This window comes from Perca fluviatilis, chromosome 14 (genome assembly GCF_010015445.1).
Source record: "Perca fluviatilis chromosome 14, GENO_Pfluv_1.0, whole genome shotgun sequence".
In the NCBI taxonomy this organism is placed as follows: domain Eukaryota; kingdom Metazoa; phylum Chordata; class Actinopteri; order Perciformes; family Percidae; genus Perca; species Perca fluviatilis.
This window is the reverse complement of record NC_053125.1, coordinates 32,772,876-32,788,056: the sequence shown is the minus strand read 5'-3', so window position 1 is coordinate 32,788,056 and position 15,181 is coordinate 32,772,876. Positions and strand designations below refer to the sequence as shown.

Below are 15,181 nucleotides of genomic sequence, written 5' to 3'. Positions count from 1 at the left end.
ATACAGATATAAATAGAAAGGCTGCTGGGTGGAGTAAAGTTGCCCAGGACGTTGACATGTCAGGTCGGTTAAATGTGATATATATCAGTATAATGTCAACAGTTAAATGTGATATATAGCAGTATAAATGTCAATATTTCGGTGTCTGTTGCTAGCTAACCAATTAGCATTAGCTGGTTCGTTTATCAGTACCATAGCAACGCTAACTTCCGTCGGATAGGAACCGTCCGTAGCTTTTCGCAGGAGTTCAATTTTTTTAACGCATCCGGATGACCAACTGACACGATGTTTTTCACACCACATTCGTTCGGACCCAGTTCGGACCCATTCGCATGCGGTCTGCAAATCTCCACAGGAAATGAATGACTTCCGGTCGTTTCGAAGCCGTATCGGAGCTGATTTCAACTGCCAGTGTGAAGGCGGCGTTCGATTCCTCTAAACGCTGCCTGGTTTCCTCTCATATCAATAACATGCTTTGAATATAATAATTTGAGATTGAAACGACGAAGGTTTTGTACTCACAGAGCAGCAGCAGCAGAGGAGGCGTCCGTCCCATCGTACCACAGACTGACTTGTTTCCGTCCGTCGCAGCAGCAGTTAAACTTCCCTCCTTCCTCTGAGGTGAGATCAGTGTGGTTTATCTCTCAGCAAGCAGTTTGTTCACTCATTATGTGAACCACGAGGGACTTTATTTAACACACAGAGACAGAATGCACATAAACTAGGGGAGGTGAAGGCATCACAGAAGAATTTTTAACCTGAAAATATATCTTATAACTACAGGCAGGGGAGGATTGGCCATCTGGCATTTCTGGCAAATGCCAGGGGGGGCTGGACCATGTTTTTAAATGTGGGCCAGTGAGATTTATTTTATTTTAATATACAAATAAATTGTCTTTACAGGCCGACAGCGCATAGGACAGATTTGTATCGCGTGTACGATTTCACTATGGTTATAATATATATATTAATAATACATATTAAGGATTTGGCCAGTTGGCAACGGCCGGCCTGGTCCCGAGATTGGCCGACCGCCCCGTCCAGAGGTTACTGAAATTGGGATGTTCAGTCAAAATCAAGCACATCACCTTTAAACAGGATCTCCGTTTGCAGGGTTCAGGCTGTACCGGACCCTCCTGGTGATCATGCCCTCCTCAACACCCGATCGCTCAACAATAAAGCCCCTGCCCTCCATGAACTAATCCTAGACAACACTCTGGACTTTCTTCTGCTCACCAAAACCTGGCAACAACCCAAAAACTTCTTCTCCCTCAACCAAGCATCCCGCCCTGGCTACAACTACATCTGCAAACCCCGCTCCTCCCGCTGCGGAGGTAGCCTTGCCATTATTTTCAATCAGAACTTCCGGATCACAGAACTCACCCTCCCCTCAGTATCATCGTTTGAATATCTCGCCTTCAAAGCTCTTTCCTCCATGACAGTCATCCTCATTTACCGGCCACCTAAACCAAATCCCTCCTTCCGCTCTGATTTTACTGAACTCCTCACATTAGCCTCATCTCTCTCTCCACGTCTGCTGCTACTCTGTGACTAAAACATCCACATGGACTCCCCCACCTGCAAGCTCTAATCAGAATTCAACATTTTACTGGATAACTTCACTCTCACCCAACATGTCACATTCCCCAACCATGAAAAAGGACACATTCTCGACCTGGTCTGCTCCACCAACCAACCAGTGCTCGACCTCAATCCATGCCTCTTTCCCCTCTCTGATCACAAACTGATACAGTTCAACATCCCTTCTCCAACCCCACGCCCCCGCCTCCTCAGAGAAATCACCTTCCGCAACTTCAAATCTATCGATGCCCACCATCTCTCTGACCTGCTCTCCACCACTATCCACCTGGACTCAACCCTCACCTCACCTGATGACCTCATAAACCACCTCAACTCCACCTTGTCTACCTCCCTCAACACCCTGGCCCCCCTCAAAACAAAAACCGTCACTTTTAACACCTCTTCACCCTGGTACACACCTGCGCCAACTTGAACGTCTGACAAAAAAAATCATCTCTCACAGTCCACCATGAAGCCTATAAACTCCAACTCACTGCCTACAAAGATGCCCTCATTGCTGCCAAATCTACCTATCTCTCCACCATCCTCACCAACCCCGTGGGTCGGGCTGCATGGGCGTGGTAATGTGGTCTGGTGTGGTCACAGTGCCAGGGCTGAATTTTTGTCCCAGTCTGCCCCTGTTGGATACCTTCTTTTCATTAATATAAGTGGCAATTTTGTCTGGCAAGCAGTCCTTAAATTATTCCAGCAATACCAGATTACGCAAACCACCAAAAATCAATGACGTTTTTAGCCCGGCACCAACGATCGAACATAACTTAACTTCATCACGGCCAAATTCTGTTGTGGGTCAGCTGCCTTGTTCCCCCTTCCTGTGTGTTTGTGTGTCCCTTTTCCTCCCTGTGTCTGTCTGTACTGTTTTTACCTGAAGTGGCAGGGGGCGTGTCAGGAGGAACTGGGTCAGGAGGCGTGGCCATTCATCCCTGCTCTGTCGCTGGCACAGCTGAGGCTCATTCACTGATTTTCACACCCTTCGTTACCCCCTCAGCGCCAGATCGTTACATACCCCGATGTGGTAACTTGGCTCAGTATCCTTGCTAGCAACTCTCTCGACTATACGTTTGTCTTGTCTAACAACTATTCCTCTGTGACAGATCCTGCTGTACCTGCTCCCCACCTGCCGTGTTCTGCCGTGCTGCCTGCCTGCCACACGCCAACTCCTACATATCCACCTGCTTCACCTGGTTTCAACTGTGGACCTTCTTCAGATCCGCCACTGCCTGGTTTCAGTTTACTCCCAGAAAACTACTACCACAGCCTTGGTTGTTCATCTCCACTACCTATCGTCATCTAATAAGCACTTGAACTATTATCTGTGTCCTGTGAGGTGTCTCTGTGCGTTGGGCCATATATACAGCCATAACAAATTCAACATAAAAAACCTTTGCCGATATGCCTCGGGCATATCATGTCCTCAGCACAGCTGCTTTGATTTTGTCATAATCCAGACTCAACTCAGTTGACAAGGACGCATACTGTTGGCTTCTTGAGCCTTGCAAGTGAACACACTGCAAAAGCAATGGCCAAACATGGGTAGGCCTCTTTAATGTGTTTGCGACATGCTCAAACAAAGTGAAATATTTATCTACATCCCTCTCACCAAAGGGAGGAACTAAACAAATACACTTGTTAATATCAAATTCATGTGACTGAGACACCATGGGTGACGAGGGGGGGAAGACCTTTCCTTCATTTCAAGCTCCTTCAAACAAAGCTGCCTGTCAACCTCAATTTTGCGGGATTGCAATTCATAGTCAAGCTCTTTTTTCATTTACCGCTAAGTGACACATTTCAAGTTCTAACTCCTTCAGATGGAGCTGTACCCCTGCGTTTTCTTTTCCGGAAGGAGAGCTCATGGTGGCAACACCGGTGTCACAAGGAAACACGCCTCACCAACCTATCACATTCTTTATTGCCTGTTTAGGCACTGTGATACCATAATGATCGGCAATAACAACCAAATGCTCTTTTGTGCAATGATGTAATTCAAGGCTCGGTTGCGCTACAAATTCATCAACATTAATCCCCATTGTCAAGAGCGAATAGCACAACCCCAACTAACCGATCACTATCCGAGTCAGAAAAGGTATAACAAGCTGAAAAGAATTTACGGCACAAAAATTCAAGGAGCAGCAACACCAAAAATCAATGGCATCCAAACGTGTGCAAGAATTAACAACAAAGCACACAAAAAGTATGCAATGGGAAGACACGGTAAACAACACAAAGTATCAAAGTAACCATCCCCCCAGTGTCAAACCACTCTTCAATTAACACAGAGAAAGGGACAAAACTAATATGATACAGTTTACCAACACAAGTAACTGCGCCAAAAGCAAAAATGCACAGCTACACGCTGAGGCAAAAAGCAAAAGCCATCAATGCTCCACCACACTTCAAAGCCTACAAATACCATTCAATGCGGAAAACCGCGTTTAGACAAGCCCCCAAATATGTTATGGCCTCCATTTAAAGAAAGAATACTATGCATCCTGATAAAGTTCCCTTGGCCTTTGGAATTAAAATAGCCATACCCTTCACCATACCCCCACATCATCACATACCCTTCACCATACCCCCACATCATCACATACCCTTCACCATACCCCCACATCATCACATACCCTTCACCATACCCCCACACATCACATACCCTTCACCATACCCCCACATCATCACATACCCTTCACCATACCCCCTACATCATCACATACCCTTCACCATACCCCCCACATCATCACATACCCTTCACCATACCCCCCCACACATCATCACATACCCTTCCACCATACCCCCTACATCATCACATACCCCTTCACCATACCCCCACATCATCACATACCCTTCACCATACCCCCACATCATTACATACCCTTCACCATACCCCCACACATCATCACATACCCTTTCACTATACCGCCCCTACATCATATATATACCCTTCACCATACCCCTACATCATTACATACCCTTCACCATACCCCCCACATCATCACATAACCCTTCACCATAACATCCCCACACATCATCACATACCCTTCACCATACACCCCACACATCATCACATACCCTTCACCATACCCCCACATCATCACATACCCTTCACTATACCCCCCACATCATCACATACCCTTCACCATACCCCACACATCATCACATACCCTTACCTATACCCCTACATCATCACATACCCTTCCACCATACCCACACATCATCACATACCCTTCACCATAACCCTACATCATCACATACCCTTCACCATACCCCCCACATCATCACATACCCCTTCAATCATACCCCCACATCATCACATACCCTTCATCATACCCCCACATCATCACATACCCTTCACCATACCCCCCACATCATCACATACCCTTCACTATACCCCCACATCATACACATACCCTTCACCATACCCACACATCATTACATACCCTTCACCATACCCCACACATCATTACATACCCTTCACCATACCCCCACATCATCACATACCCTTCACCATACCCCCACATCATCACATACCCTTCACCATACCCCCACATAATCACATACCTTCCCCATACCCCCACATAATCACATACCCTTCACAAACTATACCCCCACATCATCACATACCCTTCACTATACCCCTACATCATAATACATACCCTTCACCATACCCCCACATCATCACATACCCTTCACCATACCCCCCACATCATCACATACCCTTCACCATACCCCCTACATAATCAACATACCCTTCCCCCATACCCCCCACATAATCACATACCCTTACTATACCCCCACACATCATACATACCCACCACCCCCCCACACAACAACCCCCCCCCACACCCCCCATCAACACAACCCCCCCACCCCCCCCCCCACAACAAACACCACACAACACACACCACACACAAACACAAACCCACCCCCCAACAACAACACACACACAAAAAACAACCCACCCCCCCCCCCCCCCCCCACACACAAAAACCCCCCCCCCCCCCCCCACACCACCACACCCCCCCACACCAAACACCCCTACAAAAAAAAAAAAAACACCAACACCCCACCCACAACAAAACACACACCAAACAAAACACACAACACCACAAACCAAAAAACACCCCCAAACCCCCCACACACAAAACACCCCCACACACACCCCACAACATCACAACACACACACAAAAACAAACAACAAAACACCACACCCCACACACACACACAACAAAAACCAACACCAACCAAAAAAAAACACAAAACCACCCAAACAAACACACAAACAAAACAAACCCCCCCCCCCCACACACAACAAAAAACCACAAACACCCACAACAACACAACAACCCACAAACAAAAAAAAAAAAAAAAAAAAAACACACAAAACCCACCACAAACACCACAAAAAAAAAAAAAAAAATCCAAATAAAAAAAAAAAAAAACAAAAAAAAAAAAAAAAAAAAAAAAAAAAAAAAAAAAAAAAAAAAAAAAAAAAAAAAAAAAAAAAAAAAAAAAAAAAAAAAAAAAAAAAAAAAAAAAAAAAAAACAAAAAAAAAAAAAAAAAAAAAAAAAAAAAAAAAAAAAAAAAAAAAAATGAAAAAAAGCTGAAGACCTTAACTTTTTATGAATAATTTACCCCCCCAAAAGAAACATTTCACAGGGTGCTAATTATGAATTAAGTTGTTTAACTTGATCATCTCATTGAAATGAAAACTAAAAGCATCTCGACCAGCTGCAGAAAACACATCAGACGTGTCTGTACATGTTTATGGACAACCCGCGATGCCTTTGGGATTAATTTCCTCTCTTTTTGCAGAAGTTAAACCCAAAAAAGGAAAAGTTGTTTACAGACAGGAGCATGCAGTCGGCTCCTCTATGATTGGGCAATTTGGTTCAAAGAAACCCATAATTCTGATATAAAAATGGATCAAATTTGACCCGAGGACAACACAAGGGTTAAACTTGAAACCTGTTTAACATGTCCAATGAAGAGGCTGATTCAGAGGAGTTGGATTCTCTGCGCGGTGGAGAAACAAACTCCCAGGAATCTCTGAGCAGAGAGAGTCTCTGTGCAGGGTTTTAGTTGACAGGAAACGACAGAAGAAACAAAAGCAGAGAAGACAATTCACACAAGTCACAACCAGAGGTGTCAAAAGTATTCACATTCATTACTCAGGTAGAAGTACAGATACTAGGGTTCGAAAAGACTTCTGTAGAAGTTGAAGTATCAACTCAAGCTTTTTACTTAAGTAAAAGTGTAAAAGTACTGGTTTCAAAACTACTTAAAGTATAAAAGTTAAAGTAATGTAAGGGGGAAAAAATGCCATTAAAAGCTTAGCCTGTCCCACAGGGGCCGATAGTGCACTACCCCACCTCCACAAAAAACATTTTTCTAAAGGCCATAATGACTATAATAATGTTATATTAAAATCATACCTGCAAACTCAGAAGGGCTGAAAAAGGTGACACGTAGGCTACATCTCTTCTGTGTTTTTCAGACAACAGCAGCTACAGTCTGGTGTTACAATCCTCTCCAGTGAAATCCAGACACACTTTATCCGTACTTCGCTGTCCGCATTGCGTAACCATGTTTATACTCGCTTAGCTAACGCGCTGCAAGGCTACGCGTTACCTGCTGTCGAGGTTAGTGTTAACTAGCGTCCCGTGCGGCGATATTCAGTTCCCTCTAACGTCAGAGAGAAGTGCAGGCATTTAAGTGACACCTAAATAAGGCACCGAAATCCGTGTTGCTATTCGGTCCGGTAGATAACGGTCGTTAAGCATCGGTGGCGTATTAGCACCGGGTCTGTACAGGTGCGATGGATCGCATACAAACCAATAGGGTGTCAGAATGGCTATGTTTATACTTCTCATCCAACCACAATCACATTCACTCTCTCCGGATGGAGCGATTTATCTGGATAGTTTATTTTTGTGTGTTTTTTTGAACGATGTAGAGCCGGAATGAAAACAAGCCGAACTGAAATAGGAGTAACGAGGCTATTTTTAAAATGTAAGGAGTAGAAACGTACAGATAATTGCGTGAAAATGTAAGGAGTAGAAGTACAAAGTATGCTGTAAAATAATTACTCCAGTAAAGTATAGATACCCAAAATTTCTACTTAGGTAAGGTAACAAAGTATTTGTACATTGTTACTTGACACCTCTGGTCACAAGTCTGAAACGTTTCCAGATTTGGTTTCTAGAATCAGACAAAGTCCCGACAGTCTGCAGCTTCTTCAAATCATTTTCATTTCTGGGTTTGATAGGTTTTGCATCAGCGTGCATTACATTTTTTTTAGTTAATTCCCTAAACATATTCTTTGTAAATCTTTACAATCATTCCCCGACAGAACCAAGCAGGTCTGTCTTGTTGTACTGTCCACATTTACTTCAGAACTCGACATTTTCAGCGTGTAGCTCGCTAGCTACAAGTTTGATGTCGTTTCCCAAAAGAAGCACAGAGTTAGACAACGGAAACACACAGAGAGCCGACATCAGGCTACATCTTGGACAATGTACTTCAGTTGATCCAGAAGAGAGGCACCTCATTTCTTTCATACAATATGAAGAGCCAAAATGTGACTGGATGGACGGCCACGGGCCAAAAATCAAAGTTGAGGAATACCATAAATCCTCGTAGACAAACTTACGTATGTGATGTAATAGAATATGGAAGTTTACCAACACTGTGCTTTACATCACCATAAAACTCAGATTAAGAACGTTTTAGCTGCACAAGATGTGAGTGTCGTCGTTATCACGGTTAGGATCAGGGCTAGACTGCCCATCTGGCATACCGGGCATTTTCCCGGTGGGCCGACGGACTTTTGGGCCGAATCGCAGATATAAAATTATTATTTAATTTTTTGGCCGGGCCGAAAGCCAAAAATCATAATATGAGCACATAACTTTGATCAGAAAATAAGATTTATAATACAAATGTTCACATGCAATTCTAAATTCCTTTGCAACCTCCACCTCCAGCTCTACCGGGAGCATGTTTAAGTGTCCCTGCCATGGCAGCCCTGATTTCGACTTCTGTGGCAGTTTTACTCCACTGCATTACTGCAGCTGCAAAAGAAAATACATTAGATGGTGCATACCACTTGTCTTACATAATTAAGACTCCTACTACACATTGTATTTACATTTAATCAATTAACAATTTCATGGATTTGCATACCTTCCCAAAATAAATACAATTGGTAAGCTAGATTATATATATATATGGAAAAATGCAGTTACCTTTTACCACAGAGTAAAAAATGGTGTCCTGGAAGGCTTTTTTGACACTCGTACCCCGTCCCTTCATGTTGAAAGAAGCCATTAGGCTGTTGGTGAAGAGCCTGTGAGGGTGAGGTCCATGCCAAAATTCTACAAATTCTCCTTTATGTTTGCATTATTCCTACTGAATCATCTTTTTCCACATTTTTGCTTTTCTAAGTGCTAAAAGGAGGGCAAACACAGCAGGTAATGAGTAAAAATGTAACTGCATAATTGCATTCTATATTCTGAGCATGTGACAGTTGTTTAATACCTGTCCATCACTTTTTGGACGCAGTCTTTATTGTTCCTCCCTCCCACCTTTGAGAGCTGGGACACCTGTACATGACACATGAAAAGCCACTCAATACATTATGAATAAACCCATGATGTTGGTGAATATACTGATTGTTGCCAGACTGAGCTTAAATGGGAACTGGTCATGTTGACTCATCCATTAACTTTAAGTCCATGATAAATATTATGGGACAGTAGCATACCTCTATACAAAGGCATGAAAATCAGCTTAAAAAGATTTGAGCACTGTGTGTCCCTCAATTACACATTCTTTAAAGCTGGGTATGTTAACTGATGCAGGAGAAAAGCTTTTGTACAATATAGATTATTTAGACTTTTTGGAGAGTTGGGGGTCTAGTCTAATTGACATAATTTAGTCCAATTTCTGTATAAATCATACCCTTTGTTCCCAGAGATTGCGGTCCTTGAGACGTGCCTCTTCTTCAGCAAACTGTTCTTGGGTTTCTAGCCTAGCAACATGGACAGCAGAATTCAGGGGCTCATGGTGCCTCCTGACTCTTTTTGGGGGTGTGTGAGAATGCCTGGATCCTGAGGAAAAACATAGACCCAAAATGCCAACTATGAAGAAAACGGTTTATTCCATGTGTAGTTACGGTAATCCCAGGTTGCAATTAAGACATTCAACTGTCTCATGAGTGTGTTTTGACCTCTGAATTCAGGAGTTTTTAAAAAGAGGGAACAAAAAGGTAAAGATATTACCAGGCAGATTGTGAAAATGTAAATATTTAAGACTACCAAGGGTTAAAATCAAATAAAAACAAAACGGTGATACATCTTGCTTGAGTCTATAACCTTACATTAATTCTTAGTCTGAGGTAAAACAAATTACTGATTTACTGGCTGTCACTGGACTAAATGCTTCTGATGATTTAGACCTTGTGGGTGAACGGTGAAGCACTGGACGAGAACATCCAGAAACTGAAAAAGGAACAGAAAGGTTGAAAGACTTTGTTTTGAGCCCACACTTGAAAATATTTTATATTCAATTTGCATTGTGAGCAAGTAAAGTAGAATAAATAAAAACATGAAATTACTGTCTGAAGATGAAGGACTATCTGGTTGTATAATGGCGGTGTTAGTCAGTTCTGGGGGTGCAGGTAACTGGAGCAGCATTGCATTTTGTCCTGTGGTTGTTAAAAGAAAAAATAAATTCCAAAACCAGAAGCATTTCCAGCAACTTAAATGACAGAAAAACTCAAATATTGCCAACCATTGCCTGAAGTTTGATGACTGAATTATACCACTGGATGAGCCCAGCTAACTATATTTTACCTACCCCTATGTGAGAGCTTAATCTTTGGCGGAGGAACTGGAAGCACCACTGTATCTTCTAATTGACAAGAACATGCACAATGAAATTAATCACAGTAAAATAACGATGAATACTAATACACAGATTACACAGCCAACTAAATTTTACTGGCATAAAATATAATACATAAACTGTACTCACCCTTTTTCTTGTCTGGCAAGGACTCATCCTCCTCAGCAGACAAATCTGAACCTGGCAATATTATATTTGTCAATTATGATATGTGATGGTTTACATTATACGCTCATTGTTCAATGCATGTTCTTAAATAGGACAAAATAAATTACCTTGAACATAATCTTCAAATGTCCTTCTTTTCTTCATTCTCTTTTGACTGACTGTGTCCTCTTCGGTTTGAGCTGAGGTGTAATCATATTTTTCACACTCCTGTCGGCTTACTACAAATCAAGAATGAAAACAAAAACTATTAGCAATAATAACATGTATTATGGTGTTATAGTATTTTAACTGAAAAATTAATTGTAAAACATGCCAGAAATAACCTTCAAAATATTTTTTATCACCTGATGTCACTTTCACTTTAACAAATTCAAAGCTCAGCCAGTCCTCCTGTGGTTGTAAAAGGCGCTTATGTGCCACAGACACTTTTTTTAGAGGCCATCGCACCACTTTGGTCTCTGTGTCAATCCAGTTCAATGGCAAAACTCCTTCACTCTGCTGCCCATTCTCCACCCAAACAGCCCGTGCGTATACCATTGCCTGAAACACAATTCGATTATTTAAAGGTCCCATGGCATGAAAATTTCACTTTATGAGTTTCTTTTTAACATTAATATGAGTTCCCCCAGCCTGCCTATGGTCCCCCAGTAGCTAGAAATGGCATTGAGGGACCACTAAGGCCTAGGCTATATAAAAGCATCCAAAAAGCAGCATGTCACGGGACTTTTAATTTAGAACTACACATTTCCTTTTCTACATGATGCTAACAGTGCACTACTATTTTGAATAATAGTAAATATTACATACGTCATTTCCTGAGCTCCATTCCATGGAGGAGAGGAAAAAGGACATGCCCTTGTTCACAAGGGAGACAAGCAACCTTCCGGTAAAGGTCTTCGGATTGCAACAACTTTGTCTTTGTCCGTTTTCTTTGGACATAGACTATGTTCAATAGCCTCGACTCACATGGCTTCTTAAAAAAGTCTCTTGTGTCCTTTTGGCTCAGCACATCACAAACCAAAGTTCCATCTTGCCTTTTTTCTTCACAAATGCAAAACTTTCATTGTGAAGCATAAAGCAGTCTTTGCCTTTTGTACATATAGAAAAACATGTCTCTTGTCTTGTCTCTTGATGCTTGATGATGCCTTTCTTTGCATTTTCAATCTCACTCATCCGCTTTGCTACTTGAGCGATTGGATTGTGGCTATTTTTGACCAATTTCTTTATTACTTGCAGATGATTTTCGAATGGGAAACATGAGATGTCATTTAGTGAACAGTTGAAGCGAGAAGCATCTTCATGCAGATGCAACAGACAGTGCACATTGTAGACTGCAAACGTTTTTCCATAGAGGTCATCACACCTTTTAACAAAGTATTTTAGGAGTTCCTCAGCATATGCAATATATGAACGTTGCGTGTTCTCATCAGAGCTCAGCAGAATTGACAGAGCCACTGTCAGTGTCAAAAAGTAAGTATACACTTCACTTGACACTACATTTCAACAATTGGTCCAGTATATAAAACAAACTGTCGAAATTCAGTGGCTTTCCATCTATCCAGTTCACTCAAACCCCTGGGCTGCCTTGCAAACTCACTTGGCATGGATCCATTCAGCTTGTTTAGTTATTCTGAGATCTCATCTTTTTGCCTTGCAGATAGCCGGCACACTTTCGGACCCCGAGACAAAAAAACTAGAACACGTTTTACTACTCCTAAACAAATCAAATGCATGTAATCTAACACAAAAGAGCTCACGCAAGGTATGCCTGCATCTATAAGTGGGCTTTTTCTAGTCTGGCTTCGTACAATACTTGACTGAATTCCTCGTCTGTTCTTGCTCTCAAGTTCTCATGACTGTTAAAAACAACTCTACCTTCCCACGAGCCTTTGGCCAAAGACCTTTCACAGCTGAAATACCCATTGTGGTTTTTTATGCACTTTAAAAATGATCTTGCTGGTGCATCACATGTAAAGGCCTTAAGGCTGACAGCATAAACTTTATCTTCGTATTCCATCCCAACAGCTTTGAGATTCTTAAACTCTTCCAAAAGGTCTTTAACAAAATAGTCCAAAGGACTTGGCTTCGCTTTTCCACAGAAAAGTGCAACAATGAAAGGATCAAATTTGTTAAACTGTGCCAATATGGGCCAGAATTGAACACTGTTTGATTTAAAAAGTGGTATGCCATCAATGTTCACACACAACTCAACAAGGTTTTGTGAAATGGATTGGCACTGTGCAATCTGTAGTCTAATGCCTTGTTCTAAACCATAATAAATATACTGCCCATTACATCTAGAAAGACATTTAACAGTTGTGTGGGTTGCAAGGAGGGTGCGTGCAGGCGCGGATTAATGCACAGGCTTACTAGGCTGCAGCCTAGGGGCCCCACGTGTGCAGGGGCCCCAGATTGTCCAGACAATTTATTATTATTATCATTACTTTTTTTTTTTTTGGGCCCATAAAAGTGTTAGGCCTAGATCGGCGGCCCATTGTATTTTCAATAGACTCTGGGCTGACCAAAAAACACTTTAGTCAAAAATATCACAGACTATTTTTTTCCATACACCCCCTTATTTTCACATTGAAATGGACTAGTCCATAACGGTGCGCGGCGCGAAAGATAAACACACAGTGACAGGAGCAGTGTTGCCAACTTAGCGACTTTGTCGCTATATTTAGCGACTTTTCAGACCCCCTTAGCGACTTTTTTTCAAAAAAGCGACTAGCGACAAATTTATTTATCAATCTTTCTCCATCCCATTGTAGAATTTCTTTTTTCACTTCAAAGATAGGCTACCTAAGTAATAATTATAAGGTAAAATAAATTCCTGTATTGAATTTGTGATTATTTGGCTAAAGATTTCTATTTTTTTTCTATCCACCTTGCTGACACAACCACTAAGCTGTATGCAAATGAGCGTATGACGTCATCTAGCGACCTCTAGCGACTTTTAGGACAGCCAATAGCGACTTTCCTTACTGAGGAGTTGGCAACACTGGACAGGAGAGCTGGGAGTACACAAACAGAGACGAAGCAAGACGAGTCTAAGCGCGAAATTAAACTAAGTTACCCAAGCGGCTCAAATAAAAGAAAAAAGTCCCGATAAGTATTTGGCAACGCTGCCAAAGATGACAAACGTTTTTACGACTACTGTTGGGCATACAGACATGATGAACAACAGTCCAAAGCGATGAACATGCCGCTACAGCAGCAGCTAGCTGTGGAGTGGCGCTAGGTGAGGATAACGTTAACCAAGACAATGCAGAGGACGTCATATCTTTAAACAGCACCCTCTTTGGGATTTCTGCCGGCATGCAGTTTCGGGTGTGCATCTGCCAGGCTAGAATAGTGATAAAGATCATGGAGAAGAAACGCAAAGGAGGTGCAGAGAAGCTGCGTGAGAAAAAGAAGCGCTGCCAAATGGACAGACATGTTTTGGGCAGTAGCAGGACCTTCATCAGCTCCTGTGGCCGATGATAGCGGTGCTGGTGTCGGCTACAGTGACATGCAGAGTGAGGAGGAGACTCAGGGAAGAGGGACGGGGGAGGGAGTCAACCTGCGGTAAACACAACTCCCCTTAGAACACTTAACCCCTTGATAAAACTGAGTGGTGGACAAACTGTTGATGATAACACTACTACAACAATAAAAGAAATAGGCATGCTATACTGTATCATTGCATTAGTTTGGCTACGTGCGCGGGTACCTGAGTCTTGACTGATCGCTATATAAATTCAATTTATTATTATTATTATTTTCTCACCGTTTTATTATTATTAGACTATATTAGCCTGCCTTTCATTCAACAAAGTAGCCTACATTTTAATAATAAGCAAAACACCACCTTAAGGTTCATCAAACCTTAAGCTTGTGCATTTGTGTCCTTAAAGTAGCCTAGATAAACGTTGCACATCATGCAAGCTTTCTTAATGAGAATTGTAGCTTTTCTATCTGCACTGGCAGACAAAAACTCATGATAGGCCTCTTCAAATTAAAGCACAGGGCCTCTAAAGTCATGAAAAGATTATATATATATATATAAAATATAGCTTGTTTTATGATTAATGAGTAGTATACCGTTTTATTATATTAATAAATGGCACTTTTTTGTATTTAATGTGTCAACTCTCACTGATTCTTGCTTACTCATTACATGGCGTTAGTAGTTTTAAGTAGTAGGAGTTGCTATACATATTCAGGGGAGCGCAAGGACGGCTGGTATTTGTGATGTGGTGTGCCGGTCTGGGCCAAAATGCCAGGGCCAATTTTTGGTCCCAGTCCGTCCCTGCTGCTACCTATAGCTCGGATCCTGCATGTGAATTCTAAAAAAATTCTAAAGGCGTGATGATTATGCAACAATATGTAGCCTACGTGTTGTGCTGCTGTTTCATTATTGTTGTTAATACAACAATTTTTTTTATTTACAGTTTAGTGTATTGCACAGTGGTTTGTGTCTCAGTAATGATCAGTGGTGGAATGTAACTAAGTACATGTACTCTA

The 15,181-nt window shown here is 41.9% G+C and overlaps 1 protein-coding gene and 1 long non-coding RNA gene across 2 annotated transcripts in view; one reads left to right on the top strand and one right to left on the bottom strand.

Annotated features, from left to right (window-relative positions):
- Positions 1-15,181, top strand: part of LOC120572814 (low affinity immunoglobulin gamma Fc region receptor II-like) — a 208,107-nt gene that overhangs the window by 23,548 nt on the left and 169,378 nt on the right. The window lies entirely within an intron of this gene.
- LOC120573029 lies at positions 10,021-10,687 on the bottom strand. Its single transcript, XR_005641603.1, has 4 exons — positions 10,637-10,687; positions 10,460-10,513; positions 10,218-10,307; positions 10,021-10,101 (listed from the first exon to the last, which is right to left on the bottom strand). It is a non-coding gene; the product is annotated as an uncharacterized LOC120573029 (long non-coding RNA).